Below are 20,021 nucleotides of genomic sequence, written 5' to 3' on the forward strand. Positions count from 1 at the left end.
TTGCTCCCCGGGGTGGCCAATTTCCATCCATCTGGGTTCAGAGGAAGATGAAGGAGGCGATGCGTGATGAAGACGTGTGACGGAGCCCGGCGTTCGCTGCCCTTTCGGGGCTCGGCATTTCCCATCCCCACGGCGCTGTGCCAAACACCCCACGGCTTTCCCAGCCCCTCGAGGCTCCCAGAGCCGAGGTTTGGGGCAGCAGCACGGCGGGAGGAAGGCTTTTCCCTTAGCAGGGGTGCTCCCCAACCTCTCCCTTGGTGGGGGAAATCCTCCCCCTTGGGTCACCCCACCGCGGAAAGCTCTGCTCGCAGCCGGATGCATCCCCGCAGGGACACCCCAAAAAGAGGAGCTAGAAGCCTTAGGGTGCAGCCTGCGTCCTCCTTCTCTTCTTCTTCTTCCTCCTCCTGCCGCTGTCCGGGGCGGAGCCGCCCGCCCCAGCCCCCGCCCCGCTCCCGGGAGCCGAGCCGAGCCGCGCCGGGCTGCGGGGACGGGGACGCGGTGGTGTCACCTCCCTCCCTCTTTCCTGGCCCTTCGCTGCCCCCATCCCATCCTCTGACAGGGGACGGCTTCCCCTCCCCGACCCCCCCAAAACACACCGGCCTCGCTGCCGGGGCGGGAGCATCGCTCGGCGGGGCAGGGGTGTCCCCCCCTCGGGGCTTGGCGACCTGGAGGATTTCCCAGCGACAGGAGGTAAAGGGTTTGGACTGGGTTGGACTGGGAGGAAGGGGGGGGGGGGGGTGGCCTTTTGCATATCTTCCCCCCGCCCGCCTGGCGACAGGGGGTGCACGGTGTCCCTGGAGGGGGTGGGGGGGATGATGCTAAACCGGGGGGGGCGTTGGCTGTGTGACAGATATGACGGGTTTGACCCCCCAAATTTTCTCCATTGTCCAAAAAAGGTGCTTCTTTTTTCCCCAAAAGGTGTCTCCTTCCCCAGAAGATGTTTCTTTGCCCTCCGTGCCCCCCCCCCCCCCAAATGGTGCGTGGGCTTTCCCCCCCCTTCCATGGATGGCTCACCTGGCCGGGAGCATCCCAAGCAAAGTTGGGATGGAACGGGGTGCTCCTGTGAGGACATGGGGGGCACCTGCCTAGGGAGAGGTCCTGGGGTTCCCCAGGACATCCCCCCCCCCCCCCCCAATTATCAGGGTATGGATCTGGCCACCCCCTTTTTCTTCCTTTAGGCCCCACTTGTGTTACAGGTAACATTTCGTTTTCACACATCGCTCTCAAAATAATGTCATCTGCAGTGTCCCACGTCCCCCGGGCTTTACACCGGGGTTGTCTGGCGCTGTAAAATCCTGAGGCAGCAAAATCCCAAGAGGGATTTATCGCTGCTTACCCAGCTGGAGGAGCACCCTGTGCCCGTCCAGCACCCAAGCTCTCCCAGCACCCTCTGAGGATGCCATTGGGATGTCCTGGATGGCTTTTGGGGACATCCCCCCCCCCCCCCCCCCCCCAGGAGCAGAGCACTATGTTAAGGACCCCAAATTTCACTGAACAGAAAGGGTGAAAAAGGGTGAATGCAGAGTGTATTATTTTATCATGATGCTTGGCAAAGAAATTGCTCGGAAAAAGGTGTGATTCAGGAAAAAGAAGGGAAAAAAAAATAATCTCGTTGCTGTTTTATTGAAGCCCTGTCCCAAGTCCTGTATATTCGCCGCCTAGAAAACTGGGCGTTGAGGAGTTGCAGTCGAAATGTGAGCCTTCCTCTGGAAAAGGTCTGTTGTAGCAATTCCTGATGTTGAAGCTGTGAAATTTCACCCCTGGCGAGATGGAAATGGGGATTCTTCAGCCAGAAAAAACCTGGCTTTGTCAAACTCACCATGCTTTGGGTTTTTAGGGGTGGGTCTGAACAGCCACTATTATTATTTGTAATCTTGTTGGCTTAAGGGTTATTTTGGGGCTGGAAAGGGATTACGGATAAATGATCGGAATAGTCATGACCATGCTGCATGTGAAATTAAAAAAAAATTGAATTATGGTTCTCTTTGCTGGCTCTTTGTCCCTGTATGAAGGAAAATGAGTGCTCGCTCAGTAAGCCTGCACAGGTTTTCCTCCGTTAGAAAGTTATGCCGTGCACAGAGAACGTTAAACCTGACTCTGCCGTTCGGACGTTGTATTCTCCTCGGGGTGCTCCCAGCTGCCAGGAAATTTAGACTGTTGCTTATTCGTGAGCAAAAGTTAGACCAGTGCTTAGTTGTAAAGAGCTTTTTTGGGTTTGGAGCAGAGAGTGATGCAGGATAAATGCCTTCTACCTTCTTTCCCTCTTACAAATTGCTAGTATTTGCACTTGGCAGGTGTGGCTGGGGAAAAGCTGAAGTAAATGGATTTCCTGCCTTGCTTTTTGTCTGGCATGTCTCTGTTCACCAGTCATCAGACTGCTATGGAAAGTGGTCCATTAATACATTATACAGCCTTTATCCACCTGAGCAGTGATGCACCCTGAATCCTTAAATCCTGCTATTGTAACATATTTTCCTCTGTCAAGACCTGAAGCATCTTCACGCTGATATCCCAGCAATATTTAGCTGCAGAATATTTCTCTGTGACTTAGAAGGTGCTTCTTCAGTTGCAAATATAAGCTCTGCTTTGAGGCAGAGTTAATTTTAGAGTGGGTGTCTCTGTCAAGCTGTACTTTTTCTATTAAATAAGCATGTTCTGCACGTTACGCTCTTCCCTGCGATGAATTCTGTACTTGAAGGCGAAGCATGACTGATGTTTGGCTTGTGCGTCGACAATGAACAGCGCAAAAAAAATGAGTTCTGGTTAGATCAATTCATTTGGCGTTGGGTTGTAGATTCAGAAACCGCTAGCTTGGAATTAATGATAAAGGGTTTAGTTTTTCCAGGAGCAACAGATTGCTTTTATGAACCAGGGAGATTATAATGAGATACTGAACCAGATGCAAGGGCCAGGCACTATTTGTTGTACTTTTGTCCATAAACTGCCATGCATATGTAATCTTAAATAACTGCATTAAAATTGCCATAGTGCTTCATGCTGCTCGGTGCCAAAATCAGTATATTTAGGTGTTGTTTTTTTTTTTTTTTTTTTTTTTTTTTTAGTGTGTGGGTTACAGTAACTCACGGTTGCAAATGGTGCCGTGGGTTGATGTCAAGATGCCGGTAACAGATGGCTTGTTCACCCTGTTGTTTGCTTAGAGGCACTTTGATGCTCACAGGTGGTAGAAGTTAGATCTGGGTCCCCTTTTAGCAGACACACCTGTGGGGGAATATTGTCCTTTAACTTGCTTTGTAAGTCTTTCCGAGGGTGAAGATAAAAGGGCATGCTTGCACCTCTGAAATACTCATGGCATTGCTGCCGCGCGGCTACAGGCTTGTGTGTGAAGGTGTGGTCATCACTAAAATTAAGAGTGTTGAGGTCGGATGTGGATGGGCACTTAGGGCCCCTCCTGAGAGCAGCTTTCCTACAAACATGAGGTGTCGGAACACGCTTTCCCTGGAGGCTGCGATGCTGGTTTGAAACTCCTTTTTCTTGAGAGGATGCACCTGGAGAGGCTGTGCTCCTCTCTAAAAGCCCTTTAATGGGTTGCTTTGCACCTTCTTGCTGATATTGAGATGAAGTGATGGGATCCACCTGGCAACCACTTGTGGCCATAAAGAGGCTTCGTTAGGCTGCAGCAGCTGGTAATTATGCTTTGAGCAGACCAAATGGTGGGGGAAAAGAAGATTCTGGTAGGTCACCCTCCTGTAGAAAAAGAGCAAGTGATAGTGTGAGAGGGTTGTAGCTGCTTTGGGCTTTGCTGGTGCCAACTGCTGCTGTTGTGGGGTGAGTGTTGTCTCGGCTTCTCCCCTTGTAGCAGGGTGTTTGCTCAGGGCTCTTGCTCCCCCAAAATCACTGTGCTGGGCTGGGTGCGAGGCTGAGCAGTTCCTTCTGCTCAGGAGAGGGCAGTGTCACACCAACGAGCTGCTTTCCTAACCGAAAAATACGCGGGGAGATGGCAACCTTTGCCCACCCAGGGGTCTTGCAGGGGTGCAATATCCAGTTTGTGTGGGGGACTTGGGCACCTCCTTCCTTCTCCCTTCTTCCCCAGGCAAAATATTCCCCTTCCAACTCTGCTCCCTGCCATCTTTCCCTGACCACGTTACCTGTGTTTAACAGACCTTTGTAGGAATATTCTAAGCATGATGCTGGGAAAAGGGATTTAAAGGACTGTTTATAGCTGTTGCCTTTGCCTGCCAGCCCCTCTATAAACAGTGATTAGATACAGCTACTTTAATACATGTTTTGACTTAAAAAAAAAAAAAAAAAAGCTGCATACTGGTGTTTGGCTTTGCTGCTTTTTCCTCTTTAGTTAACCGCTGTGTTCTCCCCACTTCCTCCAAAAATACCCACAGATACTGGCGGGGCAGCTGCCTGAATATTTGGTTAAATAGCCTGTCATTGCTCAATAACCTGAAAAAAGCCTTATTTTTATATGTAATTAAATATTTGTATAAGATTTCTGCCAAGGAGCAGCTTCAAGGTACAGTGTGTTCCCCTGAAGGGTATTCAAACAAGGACCTTCTTGGGTGGCAATTGGAAATTTTTCCATGCTTGTGCCTATCTCGATGCATTGAGTGTTTTCACATACTGAATCCATTACATGTTCTGATTGAGCTCTGTCTCTTTTGTCCGTCTGGTTTTTGGGCAGGATCAGCTTTATGAAAAATGTTTTTTTGGTTAATGTTATTTTCACCGATTTTTTTTTTTTTTTTTTTTTTTTTTTTTTTGGTGGGTTTAGGTATTGATGAAGTGGGCTGGTATATTTTTTTTCTGCTGAATAAAGGGTGGGATGAGGATGGGAGGAAGGCAAGCAGCACCTTGCTTGGGGTGATGCACAAATCTGGGTACCAGCTTTGTCACTGGGCTCCCACATCTGTGCAGAGTCCTGCTGGCAGCTAATCTCTTCCTTGGAAATACCTCATACTGATTTTAATGTAATTCCTTAGTCATGACAAAGCTGGATCCTCCTGCTCTCTAACCACTGCATCCGCCGCACTGCTGGCTGCTAAGGAGCCAGGCTTTCTGCGAGTCCTTGACTGGTGCTCAGGGTTCAGGCTGCTGGATCCTGGAAGACTGGGAGGTGATGGACTGTGAATTTATGCTCTTCTTGTCTGGGAAGGCTCAAAAGGATCTGTTTCACTTTCAGATTTGCCATGCAGCCATGTGCTAAAGCAGCTGTTGCACTTTTCCCCTCACAGCAAGCTTGCCTTTAATTTTTATTTATTTATTTTTTAAATACTACCACTTCTCTTGGAACTCTCTTAAAACTCTGCTGTAACTTGTACAATGTCTTTATAAATATATGGTCCCTGCATTTTGCTTCCCTTCCCCCCTCCTTGGCAAACTGAAATGAAACTTCTCTCTCCCCCAGCCTGAGGTTAGATGCATAGTGCAGAAATATTCTGGTCATCCGCTGTTTTTAGCTGTGCTGAGTATCAGGCTCACATTTTCACAGGTTGCTCGGGGAAAGCTTAAATAGCACAAGGTGGAGACCATAGTTTCCTTTAATAGGTAATTTAGGTGTAGCATTTAAAAAGATGTAATGGACTGGCTGTATTGTTCAATGTCCAAGTGTTCTTCTAAGCCACTCTAATAGATTATATCTTGGGCCACTTATCTTGTATTGATGAAGCTTTAGAGTTGACAGTCACCTAATCATAAATCAAATTGCCTGAGTCTAAAATCAAGTCAATGGTCTGGTTGCCTCCTGCAGAACTGCAGCAGAACAAATAAAATGCATTACATTTCCTGACTTGGAGATGGTTACAGCTCTGCGGCTAGCGGCTGGGACTCGGTACCCGAAGGTCATGGGGTGACTGGGTGATGCACCAAATAGGTCTAATCCTGGAGCAGGTCACTTAAGAGCTTGGAGAGGATTTGAGGCTTGTCTCTAGGCTTGCTGTCCTGCTACGTTTCCTAGGACCTTGTTGAGAGGGCAGAAATCTGGTGTTAAGGGGCAGGCTTGGCCTTTCCAAGGTGTCGCTTGTGTGGGACCTCATCTGAAACCTGTATGCTGACTGCAGAGCTCTTTTCTGAGCAAAACCTTAGAGGATGGTGGTTAAAGTGGGATATATGCAGGGCCATGCCTCAGGCCCCCTTGCTGTGCCCAGTGCTTTTCCATCACGCTACCGAGGGGCAAAGTGGGGCTGGGGGCTTCCCAGGTCATGCTAACTGGAGGTGCTACTGGTGCCCAAACCCTGTCTCCGAGGTGGATAGAGAGGGCTTAGGCTTGTTTATAGTGATTCCTCATGGTGGTGAGGTCACTGTGATATTTGGGTGGATTTTGTTGTGTATGTGTTTGGTTTTTTAGTTTTTTTTTTTTTTTTTTGCCAAGAGATAGTTAATGCTTTCCTTGGTATTAAAATATTTCCTGCACCTCTCAGCTGTTGCTGTAGGAAGGAGTCATCCAACCCTTTGACCTTTCTTGGAGACAAGAAAGGCTTTTTGGAGAAGGTAGAAGGTGTTTGTTCAAAACCTGTGTGTCTCTCTCTTACCCAACCACTTTCTTATATGAAGCAGCCCTGTACAGAAGTTTCCTGAGGCTGTCAAGCAGGTGATGTTTTGTAGGCTGTTGCCTGATACAGCAGTCATTATGTTTGCAGGTATTGTGGGAATTTTGGTGTCAATCTACCCACTAATTATTCATGCATCTTGTGGATGAGACTTTAAACTGTCAGTCAAACCTATTGCAGTTTGAAATCCAGCAAATGGGTAGAGCTTGTGTCCTGGTCTGGGTGTCCAGGCAGAAATCCAGCTGCTTAATTTGCTCAATTTCTCTCAAGCTTTTCGGGATGTGATTTTTCTCCATCCGTGGCCGTGAGCTGGCTGTTTGAGCTTAGAGATCTGCACAGGAATAATGGCTGAACAGTCCTTGTAATCTGTGGATGGTTTGAGGCTTGTCAGGACCCCTGGAATTCATCAAGCCAAGAGGTAAGGTAAGACTTACGGCTTCTCAAAATGTCTATTTTTAGGTGTGTTCCTGTTCACATGTGAATTACGTTTATCATAAAAGATTGCTCTGCACTTAATACACTGAAGTTCTAAACCCTGTTTTCCAGTTTTTACACAGATATCAAAATGCCTGCCAAAAATATATACATTACTGTCTTGTATTTCCCTGTGTTCATGAGCTGGGTCCTATGAGCTCCCAAACAATTTGCAATGCTGCATTTGTTGCTCTGTAAATATATAGCAGTGGGTGGCTCTTATTTTGGGAGTGGGTTACCCCCCTGCTTGGGCTTTGGCATTAGCTTCAAAAGTTGCTGGTGTCTGACAGCCTGTGAGCTTCTCGCCGTGGTGCTTGTCTTCCCTGTTTCTGCTCGTGCCTGAAATCTGGTGGCAGAATCTGTGTTAAAAACGAAGCAGCTGAACTCATATTTAGCTCCAAGTTAATCACTGAAATGCAGAGTGCTTGCAGTCCTCATTAAAAGCCTAATTTAAAGTGCAAGGCTGACAACTAGGCTGGAGATACTTTCCCTTATCACAAATGTTTCCTAATCTGTCTCCTTTGCATAAGGATGTTGTGTTTTTTTTTTTTTTTTTTGTTTGGATCTCCAGGCTCTTGCTTTTGGAGAGCTATATGTTAAAGGAATGCGGTGTACTCATGGGTAAGACAGCTGTATATGTTAAAATGTTAATGTGATGGGAATAAGTGTGCTCTGGTGTCTCTTATGCTGTCAGGCAAGCCTTTGTACCTTGCAAGGTCACGCTGCTGCGTAGACGTGGGTTCTCCTTAAACAGTTTTGCTTTGCAAAGAAAAATAAAGCTGCTTGTGGGATTATAGCAATAGATCCGCTGTCCCTGAAAACACGGGCAGGAACAGTGTGGCTGAAGGCCAGCATCTGAGGAAACGTCCTTCCTTGCGTTTGTACCTGGGCAAGTATCAGCCCTGCAACGTGCTGCGGTTTCAGCTCCGGTCCTGAGCTTGCGTGAGGGGTATGAGGAGTGACACGGGTAATGAGGAGCTCCAAATTTGCACTGGCTTGCTTAGATGTCTCAAGCTGGAAGTCAGTCCCTGGATGCAAGACGGTCTTTGCCTTTGGTGCAAACCATTCCTGAAAAATCCCTCCTGGGTATCTCTTGTGCTGCTGTGATGGAGGCAGGAACCTGTTCAGCTTCCTCAATGTTGTTAATGGGGCTAACGCATATAACTTGGGAGTCTTTAAAAAAAAAAATCTACCATCTTGCATTTGGTGATTGGGATTTAAGATTTACCAGCCTTTTTTTTCCTGCTTCATTTAAGGCAAAAGTCTTTAACTGAAGTAAGCTGGAAGCTGTGAGCATTTTCTCATATGTGAGATAGACATATCTGATAAAGCAGCTCTGTTAACTAGATGTAGCCTGGAAAATTGCTCTCCCTGTTGAAGGGTGAGGGTATTGGAGAAGGTGGGCAGTGCCACCACGGTGCATGTAGCCAGCTCGGGGAACCTGGGTGCAATGCTGTCGCTGCTGTACCCCAGAGTCCTGTGAAGCCATCGTGCTTGTTGGAACCTGTGGCATTTGGGGACATGCTTGGTGTTTGCTTGGGGAGTGGCACAGACTGATATCTTTCTCTGGGCAGTGAAGACCACCACAAAAGCTGTTAAATACTCTCTTTTTGAGGCATGAAAAACATGGCAGGAGTTCATGTGACCACCTGCTATGGCTTGATGGGGACCAGTCACTGACCACACATGAACTAATAGAGTGAACGGGGGATCCCTGCAAAGGTCAGAGCACCCTGCCAGCAACTGGGGGAAGTGGGAGCCTTTTACTGTGTTTGTTTTTTTTGTCTCTCCAGGGCATATGAAAATACATGGCCTCTAGCTATAGGATCTGTCAGAGCCCTTGGGGCAATATACCTACCTAGATCAAATCTGAACATACCTATTTGTCAACCCCAAAAGAAAGACAAGGGGGTGCAAGCTGTTGATCTAGGATGTGAGGTTGACTTTGGGTTTCCAGCCTTCAAAACCCACTCTGTTGTGCTGTCCCTGCACTGGGTCTGTAATGCAACCCTAGCTCCACCAAAAATTGCTGCAGATTGGAAATGTTCTTTGTGTAGGGGTCACCTCCGTGGAGGTGTTACAGACAGCTTGCCTGCTGCAGCCCATCTGCCAGGCTGGGAAAGCTTTGGTGCACGCTGACCTCAAATCATGCTTGACTGAATAAAGACACACTGGGAAGCCTTAATGATGCTGGTAACCTGCCCCAGTGTCACCTGGAGTGGGGTGATAAATGCCTTTGCTGGTGGCTGGGTTCTTCTTGTAGAGGGAGAGAAGTTGGATGGTTAATAACAAGGTTGAATTTGAGCCTGTGACCTGAAGGGAGAGGTTCCTGCTGGGCTGAAAACTCTTTGTGGTTTTATCTTTATGTGCCAAACACCACTGTATTACAGTGGGAATGTGATTAGTAAGCAGGAACGAAGCCTGGGAGTTTGTGAAGCTGTAGCCTGATGTTGAGACTGTTGGAGATGTCCTGTACTGAACAGTTATGGAGCCACTTCTAGGAGCAGAATAAGCTTAAACTAAGGGGGTCCTCTGTATTTCTAAAAGTGTTAGCTTATGTTATAAACCCTTCTGTTGTGAGAGTCCTTAAATCCAAGCTTCTAGGATAATAGTCTGGTTGTACAGAGTGCTGTACCAGACCTATGAGATGATCAATTTTGCTCTTCTGGCTTCTTACCCCCCGCCAGCCCAGGGAAAATACTGGCTTTTCCCCTATTTCCCTGAGCATTGTAGCTCAGCTGCATGTTCCCTAGAGGGACATATTCAGACCACTGGCTTAAGGTCTGGAGTCTGCTTGCTCCTCTCCTTGGGCAATTTGTGGGCTGGGTGTCAGGCTGTCCTGTGGAGCTTTTGAGGGTGTGTGGGGTGACAAGCAGGGAGCCCCCGAGGTCACAAGCTTGGGCAGATGGAGTCAAAAGCTGACGTGTCTGCTCGTATTTCTGCACCTTCCCTTCCCAGGCATTACGTGCTTCTCTCTATCTCTGCTGATATTAGTAGTAGTGATAAGAAAGGCTCTGTAACAAGTGTGCTCTGTGGCAGATAAAACTCATTGTGCGCAAGAGCTGTTCCAGCTGAGGGCTTATCAGCACTATTAAAACTTCAGCGAGGCTTGAGAGATGTGGGTGTTTTGGGTCCTTTAGCAGTATAGAAACATATGAGGAATCGCGCTGGAAGTGCTGCTGCTCTGTAAGTCCCTCTCAAATGTGATATCTTTATTTTAAAGGAAGTGGATAATTTTGGGATTGAGGCTTGTAAACTGGTCAAGTGTGTGTCTTAAATGCAGCTGGCTGGTTACTGTGCTATATGTTTGTGCATGTAATGAGCTGACTGATGCTTAATGAAAGTGGTAGCTGGTCTCAGTGTGGACTGAATTAAATTGAGGGATCTACCTTCTTGCATCTCACCAGGCTGCCCTTTGCTTGGAGAAAGAGCTCCTAGAGCTTTTGTGCAACTATTGAACACTAGTGCAGGGAGGACAGTTTTCCCGACATGGCTTGGTGCTGTTTCAGGGCACTGACCTTTGCAAAGATGGCAAAAGCATGGGTTGAGTCTGGTAAAAGGTACAGTGGTGTAGATCTAGGCCAGGAATCACCTGGTTCCCGCCTTGATTTGGAAGCACATAATTCCCCAGAGCTCCCATGTGTTGCCTGAATGCACCTGAGATGAGTGGGGAGGCTGCTGCAGTCTGACTGTGGGCATGTCTTGTTCTCCTCAAATTTGGGCAGCTGGCTCCATGCTTACATGCATTCATCTCCATCCTCTTGGGATCTGCAACTTGGAGCCTCCTCCAGAGGACTGGTGCCTACAGCTTCTCTCTAAAAATGTGAATAAGGTTTATTTTCTTGTGTTAACCTCAGGTGTGGTGATACATGCTTTACAGGGGAGTGGTGTGATTGGAACAGCTGTTTAGAAATTTCCTTTTCCTTTCAGCATGAGGAAATTAAAATGTTCATATCCAGCTTCTGTAAAAGCTTCTTCCCCAGAAGGGATGGAGCCTGGGGGTTTAAAGCAGACAGCCAAGAACAAGTGAAGGACCTGGAAAGGGAACCTGTTTCTTTGGCTGCTCCTATTAGGAAGTTAAGCCAAGGTGGGAAGACACTTTCCTTGTTTGCTTCCCTGTTGTTATTCATGACTCCTGCCAGAAATGCCACAAATGTACCGAAAGTCATGGGAAAGAGTCAATCCCGAGGTTAATCTGCTGTTGGTCATGGCAGGAAGGTCTCTCTAGGTTGCTGTCTTCTTGCATAAGCATCCCATCTGCTGTGAACAGAGGACAAATCAGTCCTTGTTGTTGCCATGTGTTTTGGGCTGCCCCAGACCCTGCTGTTGAAGGCTTTATTTTTATCTTTGTTTTAGAATAACTTCATTTCCTTTTCTGTTGTGCTGATGTGCTGGGAGGGGTTCTCTAGAAGGGCATAAAGATGGCTGGTTTGAACCAACTGGTGGCATGGCAGGAGATGGAGGAGGGAAGGAGCTGGGACTTGGCAAGAGTGATGCTTGCTATGGTATGATGGCAGAAATATGCCTGCCCTCTGCAAAGCCACGCGCTGGGGTTTAGGCTGGATAAGCCAGGGTTAGGCTGAGGAACATCAGCCCTGGCTGTGCTGCAGATAGTCTGAGCTGTTGGAAGAGATGGCTTTTGACAAAAGCGGGAGCAAGAGCTCGTTGCTGTTGCATGCTGCAGTGCACAAGGTCAGTGTGACCGTCTGGTTCCCAAATCGGGCAGTCGGGTTCACTTTTTCAGCAAACAATTGCTGCTGCTCAGCCATATAATCAGTTAATGGAATTTAACACAGCATCCAATGTTTTTAACTTGGCTTTGCGATAGCAACCTAATCCAAAAAAGTCAGAGTTAAAATAAGTGGAAATGTGAGTTCCTGGGGCTATCCAGTTCCAGTTCCTCACGTAGCAAAGCCACCTGATCTTTACCAGAAGTGACACACTAATTATTATAACTGAATTGACTCAAAATGTGGTAAAGCTGGGGAGAAAGAGCATCTATTGGTACTTATTATAGCTCAAACACCTTATGCTTAAGGCAGTGTCTCCTGAGAAATTTCTCTTGTTGTAAATACTGCAGTCAGAAAACACAAACTAGCTTTTTGCATCAGGGGAAGGTGGCTGCAGTGATTTAAAATCCTCTCTTTTTACCTGGAGAGCTGCTAACTGGATCCCTGCCCCATTTTGTACTTTTTAGAAGAAGTTTTCTGCTTCAAGTTGGAAGTGAAATACAACTGTGGCAGAGCCTGGGATTAGATTTAGGAGGAAGAAGGTGGCAGCAAGCTCAGCTTAAATCATTGTATATATGTACCATCTTCCCTTTAACCTTTCAGTCTCTGGCATTAGATCTGGACTTCAGGCCCAATTTATTTGTTCATTTGTGGTGGTGTGTGTGTTTTTTTTTTGTTTTTTTTTTTTTTTTTTTTTTTTAATCCCAACCCTTTATTAGGCTCCAGAAGATAATGGTTTACAAAGGCTTGTGGAGTCCCAAGAGAGACATTTCAGGGAGAGGAAAATTCTTGTCTGAGTGTTGCTGTTTGATAGGAGTGCCCTAGTACTTGATCAAGAAGCTGGACTTCACATCTTCATTGTACATGTCTCAGCTCAGCCACTGTTGTTTTCTACTGGCTGCTTTTGCCTGGCCACCCTAAAACTTGTTTCTGTGTTTCAGCATTGCCTGAAGCTGATGAGATATTCTGCTCTCAAACTGGCCATTTTTGGTGACAGATCCCATATGTTTGGTTCCAAAAGGCTGGCTTTTTTTGGAAGGAAAGGTATGAGATAAATATTGCCTAAACCACTTGTGGCTGTCAGCTCCACTGAGCCAGCTCTTGGACAGAGGTGTGAGTAAAACCCTGTTATGTCACATGCACCATCAGGTTTAATGCTTGCTAAATGGCAGAGCTGTTGGGGAAAAAAGCATTGGGCTGAGGCAATGTAGCTGGTATTAAAAAAATAAATATAGCTGCAAGTGGCTGAGCTTTGAAATAAATTATGCTGTGGCTGCTTGGTGAGCGGATATATAGGGACAGCTGAAGTGTCTGGATTCTCTTCAGGGCTCACTGTAAAGTGGGGGATTTGGGAGGGCACCTGTCTGTGGGGAAGGTCTCATGTCCCCATAGTAATTTTCTCATTGCCATTAAACATGATGGCTGTATTTTTAAAAAAATATTGTTCTAGAGTTGAAACTAGCTACAGAGTTTGATCTTGTAACCTTTTTTTTTTTTCATGTTGTAAAGGATGGACAAAGTAGGGTTTGCTGCTTCTCTTGCTTTTATAGAAGAACTGTAAAATGCTGAAAGATCTTGGTGTCATGGTGGCATAAGATTGGCGAAGACCTGTATGCCATGGCCATCCTGGAGCTCTCGGGTGCTTTAGGTCTTCTCAGGCTGATGTGTTTTGCTCCTGGAGTGCTTCAGTTGTGTCCTGTCACACTTCAGCTCAGGCAGAAAATGCCCATGTTTAAGAAACTCTCTTTTGGATTGTTTGTTTTCTTTTTTCTTTTATCCTCCCGGAAGTTACTTTGCAGAGCAAGAGTATGACTTGAAGGATGAGCAGGACTTGCCAGAATGTACCACCCCACAGAAACGGCTTGACCTTAGTTTCCCTTATTCTCTTCCTGAAAGCTAGGATTTTCTCCTGTTCAGCTCAAGTCATGCTGGGTTTTAGGGCAAGTGTTTGCTTTGAGACTCATAGGAAGTGGAGCTTCACCCCCTCGGTGTAGGTGGCTGATGCCCCACATCAGCCTGTGTCCCTGTTGGATGGTCTTTGACTGGTGTGGTCGCCTCTGTTTGCATAGGCCCCACACAGCAAATGGCAGCAGAGAGTGACTGGTTGTCCAAGGGCCCTTGGGGCTGGTGGACCTCTTCCATCTCTAACCAAGAGAGCTTGAGTGGATGCATGGTGCGTCATCAATTGGCCTTGAAAGAGAAGGCAGAAAGGTTGGTTGGTCTGGCCACAGCTGGCTGCATCTGCTACAGCTTCAGGGATACTGGTTGGTGGGTCTGAGGTATCACTTCTACCTGAGCCTGTCAGCGATGCTGTGGGCAGCCTGAATTCCCAAGTGGAAATCTTTCTTCTCCCTTGGCCAAGCAAGATATGTTTTCTTGAAGGAACTGGTAAACTCTGGGTCCTTCCTCTCCACTAAGATGAAGGCATCTGAAAATTATCATCTCAAGAGAAGAGGTCTTAGTTCTTGCCTGTGCCATCTACCTCCTGTTTCGCCCAGAGAACAGTGAAGGGTTTTTATCTTGCCTTTTAATTTAAGAAACACTTGAGCTGTTGGTTATTTGTCCTCAGATACCGTGGGGTAGCTGCAGAACTGGCCCTAATACAGAGCCCTGGGGAATACCACTTGTGACTGCCAACTGGATTTCACTCCACTGATCACCACTCTTTGGGCCTGGAATCCTTCTAGTCCTCTGGAGTTGCTGGCCCCTTCTTCCAAAGGTCATAAGCACTCTTATTTTTTTTTCCTGAGTTCCAGCCAAAGCTGTCTCTGTAGCCAGGCTGGTGGTCTTCCCTGCTGGCTTGTCTTTCAGCACATGGGGACAGCCTGCTCCTGTATCTTTAAGATGTCTTTGAAGAATGTCCAGCCTTCCTGGACTCCTTTGCCCTTCAGGATGGTCTCCCAAGGGTCTCTCAAACCGGCCCCTAAACAGGAGGCCAAAGTCTGCCCTCTGGAAGTCCAAGGTGGCAGTTCTGCTGACCCTTTGCTCCTTACTTCTCTGAGAATCAAAAATTCTATCATTTCATGATCTGTATGCCCAAAATGTCCTCCAACCATCACATCAACCCCAAGTCCTCTGTTCACAAACAGGTTCAGCGGGCCACCCTTCCCTAGTTGGTTCCCTCACCAACTGTGTCACGATAATCCACATAATTCAGGAAGCTCTGAGACTGTTTCTGCTGGATTGTATTTCCAGCAGACATCTGGTAAGTTGAAGTCCCCCATGAGAACAAGGGCTAGTGATTGTGAGACATCTCCCAGCTGCTTATAGAATATTTCACCTTCCTCTTCATCTCAGTTAGGTGGTCTGTAACAGAATTCCACCATACCTTGCCTTGTTGGCCTTTCCCCTGATTCTTACCCATAAACACTTGACCTTATCACCATCATCAAGCTCTAGACAGTCAAAACAATCCCTAACGTACAGGGCTATTGTGCTTGTGCCACCTCTCCTTGGCCTATCCCTTCTGAAGGGTTTATAGCCATTCATTGCAGCATTGTGGTAAACTGAACTTTTCAGGAGCCTGCTTTAATGAGTAGGAATCTAACTCCAGTGACATGTTCGGAGTGCATCTAGCAGGCTGACTGGAGGGAGGGTGACAATCCCGTCAGCAGAGCTGCAGCTTGCTCTTGGCAGACCTTCACACGCACCATGGGTGCCTTTTTGGGTGTAGACCAGATGCCCCTTTCAACCACGCAGCATCCAGTTTTCTGTCAGGGGATGAGCTACTTAAACCAAATCCACCTGCATATCTGTACCACTGAGCCGGTGATGAAGCTGGGATTCAAATCCTTATCCTGCAATCCCTGTCCTCAGATGTTTTGCGTGTGCTTTCTGCAGGTGTGCTTTCCTCTTGCAGTAGGCAAAAAATATTCTTCAAGAGCTGCTGTGGAGAACCTGAAGGTTGAGCAGGGCTGCAGGAGGAGCTGGGTGGCCTCAGAGGGGAGGGAGGTGACTTGAAAGTGTGGTGATGGGCTGGAATGGGTAGGGTGTGCAATGCCTATGTGGAGGTGGTGGGATATGCCTGGGGGGTGAGTTTTTTGGTGGGTGGTGCAGGCTGAGATATGAGAGAGGGTCTGGAAAATGCTGTGTAGGAGCCTTTGCCTGGCTCCAACTTTTTAGTACATAGTTTTTGCTCCGTTACAATAATAACCTCAGTGTAATGTCACTGTTTCACATTAGCAGCGATCCAGGTCCACGGGAGGAAATGGAGTATGTGGGATGGGACAAGAAAAGGGAATCTGTGATATTTTTTCTTCTTTCCCTTTTCCTTTCTAACAGTTTTTCTCCAGTGCAGTAGCCAAATGATGAACACTTAATTTGTGATTTCCACCCGCCCCATGATGGATAGTAACTAGATACCATAAATACTTTCAGCTTTGGACACAACCTGCCAAAAATAGCCGGGAGCTCTGTGGGGGCTGGTACTTGGCATAGGGCTCTGCTCACTTTATCCCAAGCATGCCAATGGGATGAGTTCACAGAGCATCTTTGGAGCCAGTGGGGCATGAAGGTGGTAATGGGAAAACCTTCCTGCTGCGGCAGCACAGGGACTGTTTCATCACTTTGTGGGATGCTCACGGTGGTGTGTTTTGCAGCTAGAAACCATTGCCTGAGCATTGCTGCTTTTCATTCCAATGGCTGAGTACTTTTTGGTGCCCTGGGGTTGGACTGGGAACATAACAGAGGTCTTCGAACCCCAGCAGCTCCCTGTGAAAGCAGCTTGTAATGGTTTAGCTGTGTAGAGGAGGCATTTATCCTGGTAACCATGGATGAGCTGGGCTGGGAGTAAAATCCTAATCTTAAGGGTCTGATTACAGGACTGTGAGCTATCTTTAGCTGCTTTTCCCCAAGAGGCATTTGCACATGGTGCAGAAGCGTCTGGCAGCTGAACCTGTCTCTTCTGCACCCCCACCAGCCCGGTTCAGAGAGACTCTGTGGGTTGCTTTGTGAATAATTTGGGAGGAGGGCAGTAGGGAACGTGTTGGCTCCTCGCGTTCAATATGGAAATGGCGCTTTCCCATGTGGGGGTGGTAATAAGTGGGGGATGTCACTGGAGCTGATGAGCATGAGAGGTCTGCTTCATTCTGGAGGCTCGACTTACAACGGGTGTTCTCAGGCTGATCTTAAGGTTGATGTTAACCTGTAAAGCATCATTTTCATGATGCTGATTCATGCGAAATAACCTTTCCACTGGAGGTGGGAACAGCATGGGGGTTGCTTAGAATGGTGTGACTTAGTTTCTCCAAATATTGTTGGCAAAAGGGTGGCTTTCAGACTAAATGTGGTTCTTCTTAAGACAGCTCATGAGCTATTATGAGATAAAGCACAGAATAAAGTGAAAACTGATTTAATCAGGAGAAAGCTTGAGACTGTTCTGTGCCCTTACCCTGATCAACACTGGTAAGTCCAATTTCTGCTGAGCAGGGACTGCTAACCTAGTGAGTCTACCCATGGTGTAGAAGAAGCAGCACAATACACATTGTTGTGAAATACAGTGTGAAGCTGATGGGTGGGGTGAGATGGAGGTGGGGGAGCTGCTGAGGGAATATTCACAGAGTCTCTAAAGTATTTGATCCATCCAGAACAAAAGGAGGGAGGAACTGAAATCAGAGAGGTCATCTTCCAATGGTCCTCCTTATGATGTGAGTTTATTTGGTGGCAAGTTGGGGACAGGAGTGGGATTTGTCTGCTGTGAGATATGAGAAACTTAGTACGTTACTCAGACTTGTGGTTTTCTGGCAATATAAGAACTTGCATTGCTGGTACATCAAGGTCCTGAGCAGAATTGAGATTCATCATCCCTTGCACTGTAAGGCAGGATGCTCTGATGCCTTCCCTAGCCCCTGCTCAGCCAATGGTTTTGGTCCCTTTATTTAGGTGTATGTTCATAGCAACATATGATGTTGATGAGTAACTGGAAAGTAACTTCCAGACTTCTTTGTGAAAGATATCTGTGAAGCTCAGTGGCCTTTACATGTGGAGGGGAGAGCAAGGCAAGCTTCTCTCTAGAAGGAATTGTTGCTAGATCTAAGGGTGATGCCTCTGGCCATCAGCAGGGGTTCCTGGGTCAAATTGGGACAATCTTGGAGGCTGTATCTGACGCATGGCTCAGGTGTGTGGGCTGGGGGTCTGAAACAGCTTCTGACATGGCATAGGATGCCCATCACTCGGCGGCATTGAAGCTCCCTGTGGCATCCAGATAACTGCAGGCTGCCTGGGCAAGGGCTGTGTTCCGATGTTGTTGCTTCTCATTTTTGCCCAGTCCTGCAGCCCTTGGGGAAGGGAATTGGTGCTCTGCTGGAGGGAGGGATCTTGTCTTCGCAGGTCTCTGCAGACTTCTTTCACAAAATGCTCATGATTTTTCAAAGCACAAGCCTGGTGTTGGTTTTGCTGTCGGCAGGCTTGCACCCTTGGCTTCTCTGTGGATGCTGAGAAAGGGCTGGATTCCTTGTAAAATCCCTTTCTGTGCAAGCCACTGGCTGCATGGGTGCAGCTGCACAGTGGTTACATGATGCTGCTTCATGCCATATTTTACCTGTCAAGGGACTGACCTCCTTCCCATGTTGTCCCTCTGGGAAATGCACAGCTTGCACATGCTGCACTGGGGAAGGAATATCTTGCTATATAAGAGTAAACCAAACCTTGCAGAGACATTTTATCCATGCAGGACTGTACCCTGGGTGTGATGCTGTACAGCTCACAGACCAAAGTCAGTTTATGGGAAGGTGGCTACCTAAATGGAATGGCTGCTGAAATTTCAGTCGTTATTCTGGCTTGAAAGAACTGGGTGTGCAGCAAAACTTCCCATGCAGTGTTTGCTTGGTCAAGCAGGACTGAGGAAGATGCTCGTGCTGGCCTTGCTGGCCCCATTCCTGCCCGCTGGCTATAATGGTGACAGTATCAAATAGCATCCAAACTGTCACCAAGTGCAGTGACTCTGTAGTAAGCAATTGGCCTCCTGGTGCTAGTTTTGGCAATGGGGTAACTTGGCTTGTCTGCCTCTATTTATACAGCACAAATGAATTTGTCACCCAATAGCTTGATCATTCATAATGAAAAGTATGAAGAAAATCACGCCTATTTCCTGCCTGCATACCTGCTTTCTTGCTCTTTGGATTTATTTGTTCCTTCAGCTCACTAATACTTTCATGCAGCCTCTCTGCTTTGAAGATTACTGACAGTGCTTGAGTGTTTTTAATCCCATTTCTTGTTGGGTGTAAAGATCAATGCTGCTGTGGCTTTTGCTTTCCCACCCTGGATATTGGCTGTGCACTGTAGCACCTCTGGAAAGGTTTTAATTTTTTTAAGTAGTAATTAAAATTAAAGCAAGCACTGAACTTAGTTATATATAGGTGGGATATTTGCCTGACTGATGTAACTTCTGAAACTGCAGTGTAGCAGAAAATGGCTTCAGAAAGAGCTGTCTCCTCCCAAGCTTTTCCTGGGATGATTGCGTTTTCCTCTTTACTCCAGACTGTAAGACTCCCACTAACTGATGTGCATAGCCTTGCACTTGCTGCATTGGTCTGGGCACTTAAATAGCACAAAGATACTGCCTTGCACACAGCCCAGAATAGGCCCTGAGCAAATCTGGGCACTAATTTTGGCATCACACACCTCTCCGCTCCCAGTGCGGGAGAGCAGTGCTGGGAGGCAGTGTAGCAAAGTTGCAGGTACTTAGCAGAGCGACCTCAGAGGAATCTTTATCTTGGTGGAAACAGATGGAGTTTGACTTTTTGTCAATTATGAGCCTAGAATAACTCAATTTTACAGCAGAGGAAGTGGAAAGGTACATCATTGCCACAGCCTGGATGCTGACAAGCAGGAATAGAGCTCGGAGGGGAGCCATGCCTGGCACGTACGCTGATTATTTCCACACTTGAGAAGCTTGGCCACCAGAATGAAACTGCACTTGTGTTCTGCATAATCCTCCACTTGGGAAGGTGCTAAGCAGGGCATTATCTTGAACTGCAACCTCATGACAGATCCCATAGCTGAAGGCTTCTCTTGGAGAAGGGATGTCACGGCTAGTGTACGAGTGAGGATCTGAGGGATAAGATCCTTCAGAGGTCTCCTCTTTCCCTGTCACTTGCTCACTATTCATGCACAACACTTGGCCAGTTGTATATTTGGGAATGAGTACAGAAGTGAAACAGATCTTGTGGGTTTTTTTGTTTGTTTGTTTGTTTTTTTTTTCCCACAGAGTTTGGGTGTTCTGCTCACCATCATGCATTTTGGACAAGGAGGTGTGAAGGTGCTCAGCCAGTCACTGCTGGCTCTACTCAGTCACTGTGTACCA

General features: G+C 47.2%; 1 protein-coding gene across 3 annotated transcripts in view; it reads left to right on the forward strand.

The window, feature by feature from the left end:
- Positions 1 to 429: 429 nt before the first annotated feature.
- GDPD5 (glycerophosphodiester phosphodiesterase domain containing 5) overlaps positions 430 to 20,021 on the forward strand; it is a 174,345-nt gene continuing 154,753 nt past the window's right edge. For 2 of the 3 annotated variants that reach the window (XM_042793011.1, XM_042793015.1), the window contains exon 1: positions 430 to 690. The gene's annotated coding sequence lies outside the window, so the exon portion shown is untranslated. Of the gene's footprint in view, positions 691 to 6,914; positions 6,934 to 20,021 lie in introns of those variants that run through there. The other variant, XM_042793014.1, reaches the window with a different exon arrangement.

This window comes from Tyto alba, unplaced genomic scaffold, assembly GCF_018691265.1.
Source record: "Tyto alba isolate M040663 unplaced genomic scaffold, T.alba_DEE_v4.0 Super-Scaffold_2, whole genome shotgun sequence".
NCBI lineage: Eukaryota > Metazoa > Chordata > Aves > Strigiformes > Tytonidae > Tyto > Tyto alba.